Here is a 12,832-nt window from a genome sequence, read left to right on the forward strand (position 1 = left end):
GCTGGAGAACATAAATTATGACCATAATTATGTTTGCATAATAAATCTTACATAGCCTATTCATAATCCATAACTGATTATGTGTTTGATTGTGTGTGACAATGCATAGTCTTACATGAATTAGTTACATATTAGAAAATTTGGACTTAGATTACTAATAATATAATATTAGGTAACCAACTTTGATAATCCATAATTGTTAGCTAACCATAAAGAGGAAGTGGATTCGAACTAAACGAGAGTGTTTTTAGTAATTGATTGAACATTTGTTTAGTAATTAAGTTTGTCTAAACTTGCAAAATCAGATAAAAACCTTTTAATTTATTGTTTGATTTTAGATTAGTTTAGAGTAATTATTTTAGTTAATTAAATCCGTTCCCTGTGTTCGACCCTAACTTACTTTACTACACTACAATCCGACTAGGTACACTGCCTAGGTGCATATTAGTTAGTTAAGTTAGTTAGGTTATAAATTTAAAACTAGTAGGTACTTTTGTGCACATCAAGTTTTTGGTGCTGTTGCCGGGGAATGGCTATTTTAGTTGTTTATTTAATTAGTTTAGGTTAATCGATCCTTTTTGTGGGTTAAAAACCACAAAAGTTAATTTTTCTGCATTTATTTTTCTCTCTGATCTGTAACCACGTCGTGGTTATCTTCACCACGTTGTGGTCTCTCTTCAGTTAGTTTTTCGTTTATTTCTTTTTTGTTCCTTTCAACCCGTGTTTTTCTAGTTTTATTTTAGCAAGATACCATGGCGGACATAGTTGATATTTCGATGGGAGCGAATAAGAAGAGAATCCGAGATGATGCTGGTCCTGGTTTAGTACAACCTGCAATTCCTGCCACTACTACATTCGAGTTGAAAGGACACATTCTTTTTGCACTTAAAGACATTCCATTTTTTGGGATGGATCATGAGGATGCTTACAAGCACCTTGATGAGGTCAACGACATAGCTGACTATTTCAACATACCTAATATTCCTAGAGAGTCAGGTTTGTTAAGGATGCTTCCCGTCACTTTTAAGGGAGCTGCAAAAGATTGGTTGAAAGCACTTCCACCCGGTGCAATTACTACATGGGCACAGACGTGTGAGTAATTTTTAGAACAATTCTGCCCGCCATCTAAGATAGCTAAACTCAAGAAGGCGATAGCCAACTTTGAGCAACAACCGGGTGAGTCACTTTATGAGGCATGGGAGCGCTATAAAGGGTTACTCAGAAATTGGCCTAAAAATGACCTAAACATACAACAAGAAGTCTCAATATTTTATGATAAGGGGAATGTTATGACAAGGCAACTCCTTGATTCTCAAGGACCACTTACTTAGAAAAATCCGGCTAATATTAAGGAGTTAATCGAAGAATTGTCAAAGCATTCTTGTGAGTACCACAATCCAAGGCTTGATGAAGTTAAAGGAATCGGGGGTGGGAATTCTGAAGATATGGCTGCTGTACTAGCCATGCTTAATAATATGGACAAAAGAATGACAAAAATGGACCAGTCAATTCATGCTATTAGAGTTGGATGTGAAAGATGCAATGGTCCACACTTGACCAAAAATTGCCGCTTGGATGATAATGGGAATAAAAAGGATCAAGTTTGCTACTCGAGTGAGGATAAATATGATGAAGATTGGAGAAAACCAAAGGAGTGGTTACCATATGAAGAATACAAGAAGTATAAGGAAGAAAAATATAGGCAGACTGGCCGATGCTTCTACCAGAAAGAACAACCACTAGCTGAAAAGAGAGTTGACTTAGATACTATGTTAGCTAAATTCATGGAAGCTTCAGAGAAAAGACATGATGAGACATATGAAGCAATAAAAGATCATAAAGTGATGATGAAGGATCAACAAGTAATGATGAAAGATCAACATGCTATGATGATTGACCAACAAGCATTGTTAAGAAATGATCAAGCATCGATACAAAATCTCGAAGCACAACTTGGTCTACTGACGACTATGGTAAATGAAAGATTTTCTCCACAAATTCCCGATAAAAAGCCACAAACACATGTCATGGCTATTGATACCGAAGAAGACACTATTTCTGAGTCCTTAGAAGCCTTGGAAGAAGAAACAAAGCAACCCAAATCACAACCAAAGCGGTCGAAAGTCGAAGAAAAAATTGAGGCCAAATCATCGAGACCACGACATGGCGATTTAACCTCCACAACGTGGTGTCGAGCTGAACATAAAAATTCTATGTGTGCTGAAGTTTTTCAACCTCTTTTACCATTTCCTTCTCGAGACAGAGTTCACTCGTTAGAGAAAGAGCATGTCAAGTTTATAAAGCAAGTTAAGGGTATTCCTATCAATACTTCTTTTATTGAGTCTTTGGCACGAGTACCTGAATATGCGAAGTTTCTTCAAGATTTAATTGACACTCGCCAACAACTAGAGAAGACCTCCAAGCTTGTCCTTAGTGAGCAAAGCTCTAAGGTCATTATGGAAGGGATACCAAAGAAAATGGGAGATCCTGGATGCCTCACTCTTCCGTGTGAGTTTGGAAACAATACGAAGACTTATGCTTTAGCTGATTCTGGAGCTAGCATAAATCTAATGCCTTTCTCATTCTATCAGAGGTTAAATCTTCCGGATTTGAAGGCTATAAGAATGACAATTCACATGGCCAACCGTTCAGTGACACGTCCTAGAGGCATTGTGGAAGACATTTTTGTAAAAATTGGGAAATTTGTTTTTCCAATTGATTTTGTTGTTTTGGATATGAAAGAAGATGTAAATGTCCCAATCATTCTTGGTCGCCCTTTACTCAATATTGCTCGAGCCTTGGTTTACATTCGTGAGTCCAAACTTACTTTGAGAGTTAGAGATGAATAAACTAATTTTGGAGTAGAAGATGGTTTTCAAGGGAATAATGTTCAAAGTGAAGTCTTCAACATTAATGAAGAGAATGAACTTGAAGAGTTGGAGAAGCTAAAGGAAGAAGAACTTAAGATGATTCAACTAGTTAAACACACCAAGCCGAGAGCATCCGTTCCACTTGTTTTCGAAGTAATTGCTTATAAAAATCCAACTTCTTAGGTGAGTAAGGAAAGTGAAGACTTATCAAGCGACGAGGACAAGGTTACTTCTGAGGAAAAGAGTTCAAATGTGGGTGAAAAGATGGTTCCCGTAGAGCTAAAGAATGAGGAAAAAGTGGAGAATAAATTTCAGGAGAATAAAGGGATTAAACGAAAGCTTGAAGTAAATGAGGTGAAAGTTAAAAAAGAAAACTCTAAAAAGGCATATATTTGATGAGTTCAAGCCTACAAGAAACGATGGAAAGAGTAAAAGATACAACAGGTGATCGATAATCCGAAAGATTCAACGTGAGGCAGCATGGAGTCCGGCTCATGACTACAACAAAAAGAAGCGCTTATCGGGAGGCAACCCGATGTTTTTTTAGAGTTTGAATTTTCTTATTTGATTTAGTTTTAGTTTTATTTTTCGTGTTAGTCTTATTTCACTTTAACCGAATAATGATGTGTCTCTCTAGTTCTTGATCTTATTTTGTAGTGTTGAACGAAAGTGAAGCAGTGAATGAGCTTAATTTGATGAAGCCGTGTGATTTTTGAAAATCATAATTGAAGAACAAGTTTTTGAATAAGTTTGGGGTTCCCACATAATGAAGAGAAAAGCATTTTGAAGCATATTTACTGAAAAGAAGACAACACGACGTGGACATCATCAACACGTCGTGGCAGTGGTTCATCACATTTTTTCATGAATGGTCCTTTAATTTCATTCGATCCGACACATTTGCATTCACAAGAAGAAGCTTTCCAGGCATTATATTTAGAGTCTGTGTGAGGGTATTATTAACAAAAGAAGGTTCTTTATAGAGAAAGATTAGAAAACGACGAGAGAAGCGAGATTTGAGAAATTTTTCGTGTATTTGTTTGCGTCAATAAGTGAGGAGTCACGCCTAACAGCTTCGTACATTTGTTGGTGCCACATATATTCTAGAAACCAGCTCATTCTGGCACCGATTATTGCAATTTCAAGATCAACACGTCGTAGTAATCCCCACCACGTCGTGTTGTCGCATTCAGAATATCAGAAAAATAATCTATTTGAGTCACCACGAGGTGTAAATTCCACCACGAGGTGGTGCTTTTCGAGTCTGATCCCGTACTTTCAGTAGTATTTGTGGTAAAGAGTGTCATTTCGAATTCTATATTGAATTCCATGGTATGGATGATTTGTTCCCATACCATCGAATTTTATTTTTACGCCATGCTGAAGTGTTGGATTAGTGTCTAAGTCCATAACTATTTTGGTATGTACTTGACCCGATGGTGCATGGTCCTTTTGGGTTGCCTTCACCAAAGCAACTTGATAGGATGAATTATGGAGAGAAAGGATTAAATATGATTTATTAATATATTATGGGAATAATATATCAAAGGAGAAATCATATTGTTTAATTAATATTAGTCAAGAATTAAGTTTGTGACTAAAAGAGATTAATTAAACTTAAGGGACTGGAATTGTAATTATAAGATAATTGCAATTTGGGCTATGGATTGCCTTATATTATAAGGTGGACGAATTCTATGGGGAAACCCATCAGAAATCGTCCAAGGCCTTTAAGGAAAGGAGTCCATGGGTTGCTTAGGGCTTAAGCATCCAAATTAGGGTTTCCTTGTTAGATAACCCTAATAGCCTCACTATATATAGAGCCCTTATGCCCCAAAAACGTGAACAAGATCCTTAGGGTTTCCACACATTTTGGGCAGCCTCCTTCTCTTCTCTTCTTCATCCTTTTGCTCTTGGTGTTTGTGAGCCATTAGAGGAGTGACATTTGTGACTCTAAGCTTTCTAAAGTCAATACAAGGAGGATTTGGGATTGTTATTGCTACATAACAATCAAGGTATGATCTAAACCCTAATTATATGTTATATTGATTATCATATGCTAGATCTAGGGTTTATAGTCTTGGATAAATTGCATGTACAATAGAGAAACCTAGATCCAAGCATTAGGGTTTGTATGAGCACATATGATGTTCTTATGACCAAAACCCATCATGAAGTAATGTCCCGACTGCCACGACATGGTTGACACTTTCCTATATCGTAGGGGAGTTTTTCATCACATAAGGAGGCTGCTATTCTACTTTCTAATTCTGTTTCCACACTTTAGAGCAAGCTAGAGATCCTACACACGATTCGAGATGCATCTCTATCCTAGGGGAGCCTGTTCCTTTTTCTCCCTCTTTTTAATTATATGTTTTGCATAGCATACAATGAGGGAATTGTATGTAATAAGTGTAGGGTAGGGGGTCAAAAAAGTAAATTGCTAGAAAATTTAGAAATTTTAAAAACTTTAGTAATAAATTCTAATAGATTAATTGGAAATAATAATCTAAAAATTAAATCTAGTAGTAATTTGAACGTAAGTTGCTAGTGTTATATGGGACGATCCAATGCAAGCTCAAATGTTTAACCGAGCCAATATATGTTACAATATATTTGTGGCTTCCCAAGTCTTAGTGATGAGCCATGAGTTATGAAAAGGCAGTCTGGTAGTTCTGATGGCATAATATGTTTTGTAGCCTAAACCTGAAATCTATCCAGGAAAGCTTATGTATTCATTGCACATAGAATAATACCTTTAACTAATAAAGGTTGAATTTAATCTCCCTTGCTTAAGCATGTAGGATTTGAGTGAAAAAGAAAAAAAAGTGAGATACATGTGAAAAAGAGAGAGAAATTTCCGAAAAGTTGAAGAATTTTGGAGCTATCAAGTATGAAGATCAAAAGATCAAAATTCCCGAAGAAAAAAAGTTGAAGATACCAAAAATCATAAAGGTTATGAATTCAAAGAAATCAAAGATCAAATATCAAAGAAGTGAAGAATTCCAAGAGCTCCATTATGGTATCAAAAAAGTTGAGGTTAAGAAAGATTTACGAGGATTGCTCTAGAGGGTTGCATAAATGAATGTTGTATAAGCTAAGAGGTGAAGGTTCATAAGGATTGTGAGTATTTAGGAATGGGAAGTTATTAAGATTTTAGACACAATTATGCACATTGAGGTCTTGGTATAATGGCTGAGCTTGAAATGAATTGTTCTATGTGATGTTAGTGATAAGGGTTTGAATTTAAAATAATTAGATTTGCTTGAGGGTATGCAAAGAATAAGCGTGGGGTATTTTGATATTACCATATTTATACATATTTTTAGGCAATATTTAAGTACATTTTTATTAATATTTTGGTTATTTGCATGGAATAATGATACTTATAAGGTTAAACTGTATTTTGCAGCCAAATAGAAGACATTTTGAAGAAAAGGGACTAGAAGTGTCAAAGAATGGAACTTTGAAGGATGAAGACTTGAAAGAATAAAAATCCAGCAAAAACACGCTCTCACGACGTGAGTATTAAAGGCTCACGACGTGAGTTGTGACATTCCAGAAGATAAGCATCACGTAGAAGAATCCTTATCAAACACGGATAACTACTGAACTCACGACTTGAGACATACTTGCTTACGACGTGAGGATGGATAATTCGAAAATTATAAATAGAACTTTATTCTTACGTTTAAAAGGTTTGCTGACTGGAGAGAAGGTTCAGAAGTCGAATTTCAGAAGAGAGAAGGCCTGGAAATTGGTTCTAACACCAAGGAAGAAGAAGAAGTTCATAATCTACTTTTTAGTTTGCTACTTTTAAACATGTCCTTGATGCTGGAACTCATGGTTTGATTATATTAATTTAGACTTTGCTTGTTGGTTATGATTTGTGTTTGATTGATTATAGCTAGCATGCTTGATCTAGATTGCTTTAAATTCTTGTTTGGTGTACTTAGTGATCATTAATCTGCATGAATTTGAATACCTAGTAATTTAGTGAACATTAGATTATTAGAGCTAAGATCGAACCAATCTTGTGTTTGTCAACTCAATCTCACACAACTCCAATTCTATTTAATAATTGATTCTGTGTTAAATTATGTGTGAACATACATAGTTCTACATGAATTAATTGCATATTAGTAAATTTAGAATTGAATTACTAATAATATTTTAATTGGTAACCACAAGGAATTGTCATAATTAATTTACAAGTCATTGAGGGAAAGTGGATTCGAACTAACAGAAGTGTTTTGTTAAACTGATAGTTGTTGATAAATTAAGTTCATCTAAACTTGCAAAATTAGATAAACCCACTACTTTGCTAGAAAATTAGGTTAATTTAATAGTATGTAAATTTCTAAATATTATTAAAAGAGAACCCTTAATTCACCAATGAAGCGATCAGGGCCCTTGATTGTGTTTTAATCTTATGTTTTCCACCGTTAGATCAAATTGCTGACATCATCTTCCACAAATAAAATTCAAACACAATTACGTTTAATTATAGAATTTGTAATAATTATAGTATCTTTAAATTTGGTAATTATTTTATCAATTGAAACATATCATTCTATTTATATACATGATATCAGTTTCTCTAATTAATATTGTTCCTAATTTAACTCCTTTATTTATAGCTTTTGATTTATAAATTCAAACCCGTTTATATTTTATATTTTATTTATTATTTTTTAAAACTCATTAAACAAGCATATTAATAATTAAGTTATTAAACTATAAAATCTAATTTAATCCCTAGGGCCGGTCCCAAGGTATTCAATGCCCAGGGCGAAACTATGTAATGATGCCCCATTTTTTACTATCAAATTGCAATTAACCATTGTAAGAAATAATTTGTTGTAAGAGCAATGTAACAAAACTTTTTATTTGGAATAAGTCAAAATAACATATATTATACAAACTGAAACTAACACACTTCACCAAAAAGAACTTCTTTGTGCATTTCTTAAAGCAATGATATTAATTGTCCTCTTATATTCAAAGACAATTTGAACAACAGACAAATAGCACATTACATTAATTTTCAAACCTTAATGGACTATTAATTTGAATATATAAAATTGATTAAAAAAATAGATAGAAATCTGTTGCCAAGACCTAATAAAACAAACTATTAGAAAATCACCTATTGATACAACATTCCAAGCCATGAAAAATTAACAATAACCAACATTTCCATCATCGTGTCTTCAAAGCTTAAAACACTAAACAGTTATGAATTAATAAACATACAAAATTGAAAGTTGAAAGTTAAACTTAAAAATAAAACAAACAAAGTTATAAATAATAAACAAATACATTATAACAGTAGACGATATTTTTTTTAGTTTCTATAATATCCTTTAGCTCAAAAGTGAGAACACTAAACTAGACAATTAACTTATCGACTTCCTATTTTGGAGAAACCGTCTAGCCTTGGGTAGCGATTCATCACTGCCGGTTTCACAGAAAGAAAACTAGTAAGGCAGTGACTTCAGAGAATATGATTAGAGAAGGTCGAGGAATAGGAGAGCAGCTGTGAGAAAAAGGCTGCATACCGGAGGAGGATAACCGTTACTTGTTATGCGGTTCCGTAATCGACTCCTAATTTATAGGTTCCGAAATCAACTCCTAACTTACAACTTTAAAGTGATTTCAGATGTTGCATCCTGGTTGATTTTCTAGATTTCGCTCCAATTTGATTTCGTTTTTCGTTTAGCTCTATTATGTTAAAATTTTCCCCATCTCTTCGTCTTCTCCATTCTTCCCAATCCCTGACTTCGCCGTTTCCCAAGAAATGAAAGCGTGTATTATGGTTTCCTTTTAGCTGCTCAAATTACCAACGATTGATGCTTCTCACTCCTCAGTCCACACACACACTCTTAGGCATTTAGGGTTAAATAAAATAAACCCATAAAGGATACATAAACTTGTTGCCCTGGGCCATGGCCCAACTCGCCCTGCTCTTGGGCCGGGCTGCTAATCCCATTAAATCAACAAAATATTTAAGAGTCAAAGTTAAAGCCAATATTATTCATAATTTATCTCCCAGTATATTCCACATAAAATGAATCAATTTGAGATAAATGTTTGAATTCTAAAACTGATTAAATAAGAAAGCCAATTAATTTGAAGTTTTGAATTAATATAGTTGATATCTTTCTTTCTTTCCAGATGAATAACTGAAAATCTCCAAGATGATATCTTAGGATCCTAATTTTTTTAAAAGATAATGATTTCCTTATTCAAAAACACCCTATATATACGATTACATTGAAGTGGTTTTTCTTACGATTTTGGATTGAGTCCTATGATTTATAGTGTTCTTCTTGAGCAATCTTCTTCTCTAGTTCTTTTTCCCAATCTCTTACTTTACTCTGTTCTCCTTATTCTTCTTCAATTTCTTGCATTTACTATGTTCTTATTATTTGTTATTACTGTGTTCTTGTTGAGAGGTCATAAAAAAAATTAATTAATATACTTTAAGCATATTAGTTTCATTCATTTAGTTACAAAAATAAAATTATACCCTTTATATTGATTTTTTAATGTGTTGACCTATGTTTGTCAAGAGAAAGCCATAAAAGTCGTTTTAATGCCCGATGAAAAAGCTAGTGGAACGGACCAAAAGTAGGATAAATAAGTTTTTTTATTGTTACACTTCAACTTGTATGAACAAAGACGTATCTGTTGTTCCATGGTTTTCAATAACTCTTTTATACATAAAAGTTGTTTTAATGCACGATGACAAAGCTAGTGGAACGGACCAAAAGCAGGATAAATAAGTTTTTTATTGTTACACTTCAACTTGCATGAACAAAGACGTATCTGTTGTTCCAAGGTTTTCAATAACTCTTATATATATATATATATATATATATATATATATATATATATATATATATATATATATATTATAATCTTCGATTAAATTTTCTAATTTTATATTATTGAATTTGTTTATATCAATGGTTTTAGTTAAAAAATCACCATTATAGTACAAGACTTTACCAGCGTGGTGTCACTTACGTTATTTGATCGTGATGTAAAGAAACTTCTAGAAAAAAACACACAAGAGTTGTTTTAAAAGTTTAATAAGGTGATCGATATTAACTTCATTTACATAAAACTAATTTTTACTTTTTGTCTGTCTATTTTTATAACCGTTAATTTTTCATTTTTAGGTGGGTAATATTGAAGATTTTTTCGTCTGCTATGAAATTACTTTTGGATAAAAAGTTGGCGTTCAAAATTCAAATTTCTCATTATAATTTAAAGAACAATGTTGGTGGTTATGCAATCTAAAACTTCAACGTTGATAATAAAATCACTGTTGAATTGGAAAAAAATTAACATCGAACAACTAACATTCTTTTACGAAACATACTAGAAACACTACACTTATTAGATTCGTTTTTTATATTTTAGTTGATCAACTAACATATTTCTATGTACTACCAATATAGACGTCGTAATCCGATTCGTTTAACATTTTATCGGCGAAATTCGGATGTCAAGACACATTTAAATTTAAAGGTTTTAAATATAATATAACTAAATTTAATATTTTAAATACTTAAAAATATTATTAACTTTTAGATTGACATATGAATTTATTTTCTATATTTAGGATGCAGTTTTGTATACTGGTGATAACGTCACACCCGCTTTGAATCTTTATAAAAGTATTGCAACAAGTCTACTAACTTATTGGACATCCTTTAATAAAGTGTCTGACATGAAGAATTAAAACACAACTTGAAAGATGTTTACGATGTTGATAATCTGGAAACAATGTCCTCAACCAAACGATCATTAACATCAATGACATATCGTACTTGTGGAGAAGACAAGTCAAAACTTTTAATTCCAAAGAAAGAAAAACAATATATGATTTTCATGATTTTATATAAGTAGTTGGGTGATTTGAGTATGGTTGATTTCATATTATGTTAACATACTATTTGGTTTTTGGGTTTGGTTTTTGATTATTTTGAATCATACTATTCGTTTTTCGGGTTAGAATTTTGATCATTTAAATACATTTTGGGTTTTATGAAATGTTCATCTATTTGCCTTTTGGGTTTCAACTCATATGAATTTAGGATTTTAATCATTTTTTACTCTATTATTTTGTTTGAATGTGAATTTATCAGCATTGTTACAATGTTATTCATTACAACTTCATTATAAATATTAGCAAACTACAACTTTTTATGAAATTATAAACCTTTTAACCGTTCTAAAACAATTATTTATAGTTCCTTGTGAATTTATTGATAAATTTATCAGTAAAAATTACCATTGAAATATTATTATTTTTTAGATATTAATGATATCCACAATTTTACAGATTTAAATAATAAAACTCATTACAATGATGCTAAAGAGAGCTGAAGACAAAGATGTTTACATTTTTTTGGAAAGACAACTTCCCTAACGAGGGTTTCCGGCCCAACTTTCGCGCACCGACTAATCTCCCGCTGCGAACATGAGGCTATGCCTCATGCCCTTGAGTCACTGCAGGCGAATCTCCATGGCCACAGAGGCGAGTAGTGCCAGGATTTGAACATAGGTCAATATGTTATCTATCATATCTTCCATATGTCTTACTAAGTCACCACAACCCAAGTGTAAGACATTTACATTTACAAAATAGAAGGTGGAATTCTAAGTCTAAAAGAGAAACTTTATTTCATCATCTAAAGCAATAAATATTTTTTTATTGTGTTTCACTTATACCTTTTCTAGCCTTAGATCAAATTGTTTACGTCATCTTGACCAATGTTTGGTCAAACACGTGTTCCATCAATGTTTCCGCTCAAACCTTCACCAATTTCTATTATCCCTAAAATAAAATTCAAATCCTCCCCAAATTTAAAGTCATAACTTATGCACCGACCATCCTATATGTTTTCAAATCAACATGATATATCTTCTTAATTATTCTATTTCTTTCTCAGTGTACATCGATGGTACCAAAATTCATCAAGGTCAAACAATCACCTTGTATTTAATTCTTATTAGTATATGATGAGAATAAATCTAAGATCGATTAGATCTATCACAGGTATAAAGATGATGAACAAACAAACCAAACACAATATGAACACAGTATGGAATCAACGTAACGTTTATGATTCAAATATAGTCACGCCTCAGCAGAGCTCGATGAAGAACTTACACTGTAGAGGCAAGCTAGGGTTTACAATACTTGCGAGAGAAAAATAATTAAAAGCGTTAATTACAAAGGCTGCATGCATGCACCTTAAATACTAAACCCTAAAAGAAAAACATGCACGGTTGGAAAGGCCCAAACTGTCAACCAAAACTTGGGCTAAGGACCGAGCCCATGACGCAACACTATAAGCCCAAAAATCTCCCCCTTTGCGTCAAATGAGGCAAGATATTATTTCTTCTGAGTTGGCTTCACAGTCTTCACCACCTTGAACAACCGAGGGATGATTGCAAGAAGAGTCTGCCGAAATTGAATATACCATCTTAGCATATCAATAAACATCTTCTTGTCGGCTGCTGTGTTTTGATTACACCTCTGGATAATCTCTAGAATGTGATCCAAGCAAGAGGTTGAAAACAGGTGCTTATCAACAAGAGCGAACAAGCATTTTTGACCTTCGCCTCTGATAAACATCACAGTGTGGTACTTCGAATCAATCTTCCCTTTGACCATCAAGTTAACATCGCTAGCTCTTCCCATTGGTTTGATCGTCGTTCGCTTGTGAATTGCTAAGGCGATTTGTTGATCCATCTTTGCTACTTCGTAAATGTAGCAGACAAGCATTCGCTTGATATGGTCAATGATCGGCTGATACTCCTGTGGATTTGACAACAAAATATTGTTAAGGAGTATCTAGTAGTGGGGGTTGAGGTTCGGTAGATCAGCAAGAGTGAAGTTGTGAACCGAGCATTCAGATCCTCGAGTCACTTTGAATTTCACA

At 33.4% G+C, this 12,832-nt stretch overlaps 1 non-coding gene across 1 annotated transcript; it reads right to left on the bottom strand.

The window, feature by feature from the left end:
- Positions 1-1,136: 1,136 nt before the first annotated feature.
- On the bottom strand, positions 1,137-1,243 carry LOC145065170 (small nucleolar RNA R71). The gene has a single exon (XR_013688318.1). It is a non-coding gene; the product is annotated as a small nucleolar RNA R71 (small nucleolar RNA).
- Positions 1,244-12,832: the final 11,589 nt, after the last annotated feature.

This window comes from Lactuca serriola, chromosome 7 (assembly GCF_051521515.1).
Source record: "Lactuca serriola cultivar US96UC23 chromosome 7, Lser_US96UC23_V15, whole genome shotgun sequence".
NCBI lineage: Eukaryota > Viridiplantae > Streptophyta > Magnoliopsida > Asterales > Asteraceae > Lactuca > Lactuca serriola.